Source organism: Echinops telfairi, unplaced genomic scaffold, assembly GCF_000313985.2.
Source record: "Echinops telfairi isolate 266 unplaced genomic scaffold, ASM31398v2 ScPeMD7_11;HRSCAF=52, whole genome shotgun sequence".
Classification (NCBI taxonomy): domain Eukaryota; kingdom Metazoa; phylum Chordata; class Mammalia; order Afrosoricida; family Tenrecidae; genus Echinops; species Echinops telfairi.
This window is the reverse complement of record NW_022103908.1, coordinates 2,583,567-2,585,250: the sequence shown is the minus strand read 5'-3', so window position 1 is coordinate 2,585,250 and position 1,684 is coordinate 2,583,567.

The window sequence follows — 1,684 nt, the reverse complement described above, 5'->3', positions numbered from 1 at the left end:
TTTATAGATTTTATATTTATATATATTTTAAATATATATATATATTTATATATATATATATTTTTTAACTATACAATTGTGCCTATAGAATCCACGATTCATTGCTGGACAGCGGGGCTCACCTTTCCCCCCGCAGATCCCCATTTTTTAAAAAACAAAAACTTCATATGTAGATAATGTGAGACCTTGCTGTATCCATGTAGAATTTTCACCTTCTAGGCAGGAGACCAATTCCCAGCCAGTGTAGCTCATGTGTAGTAGCTACCAGGAAACTGTGAGAGGTGGCTGGTCAGTTGGTATGATGCTAAAAGGGTCTAATGGAGATTCTGATTAAATCTGATTAAGAGAAACCAAACAACAACAGCCAAGTTCACTGTCCCCTTTGAGTTTTCAAATGTGTAAATCTTTATGAGAGCAGAAAGCCTCATCTTTCTCCCAAAGAGCAGCTGGTGGCTTCAAACTACAGACCTTTTAGTTAGCATCTACTATGTGGAAGTTACTTAGGATTTCATGTCAACTTGAATAGGTCTATGGGTGGAGTCTAGTTGATGATGCCTCCTTGTGGGTGTGGCCTTCTCATGAGGATTCTGGGAACTTCCTCTCTTCGTCCCTGGAGGTGGGCCACACTCTCTTTCTATTTCACGTTCCTGCTGTTGAGACACTCAGAGAGATGGAGGAGCCACGTGGAGACCTTCACCATCGCTGATTCATGGCCACCCTATAAGATGGTGTAGAATTGCCCCTGTGTGTGACAAGACTCTCTTTACTGGAGTCGAAAGCCTCCTCTTTCTCCCTCGGAGCAGCTGGTGGTTCCAAACTGCAGACCTTGCACCCCAATGCATAACCCACTACACCATGAGGGCCGCTTTAAAACACAGTAGAAAGAAAGAATTGGCAAACTCCTTCCAAAAATCAGCCAATGAAAACCCCGTGGATTGCAACAGTCCACAGCCTATTGCGGGGTCATCGGGCTGGGCAGCAATTTATCCCTGGTGGGGTGGCAAGGAGTTGGGGCCAGTTGGATGGCAGCTAAGCACCAACACAAATGAGCATGTGTTGATGAAAGGATGCATGCGAAGGTATCCTATGGGAGTGATGTGGCCAGAGATGGGACACTGGTGGGTGGGTGGGGGGGATGGTAAGGCTACATGGGGTGCCTATGTGGCATGCATGTTGGAAAGCGTTGAAGTGTGTGGGTGTATGTGTGCGTTCCCATGGGCTCACACTCTCACCGTCCTGGATAGGCTAGAAAGCAACTGTCTGCGTGGGTGTCAAAAATCACTCTTCCATCTGTAAAGTAAGAGTCGTTCTCCGACTCTAGAGAGGGCAGGCGGAGCACAGGGGAACACATGGCAGACTTGGGAGTTTCAAAAACACTTCCAGGTCTTGTCACAGTACTGACTCCCAAAGGGAATTGCACCCCTTGGCAGCAAAGTCACTTTGAACAAAACACTTTTTCTTTCAAATATATCCACTTTGCATCGCTTTTAATTTTTAATGGGTTTCGTTTTGGTTGGGGAAGGGGTTACCCAAAAATGCTCCATTTCCTGTGGCTTTGGGAAATAATCAAAGGCTGAAACCCGAAATCGACAAGATGATCTTCCCCAGTGACATCAACCTGCTGGCACTTGTCAACCACTCTCCCTTGGGAGTGACCAGTCGGCCAGCACTTGCTCTCTGAAGG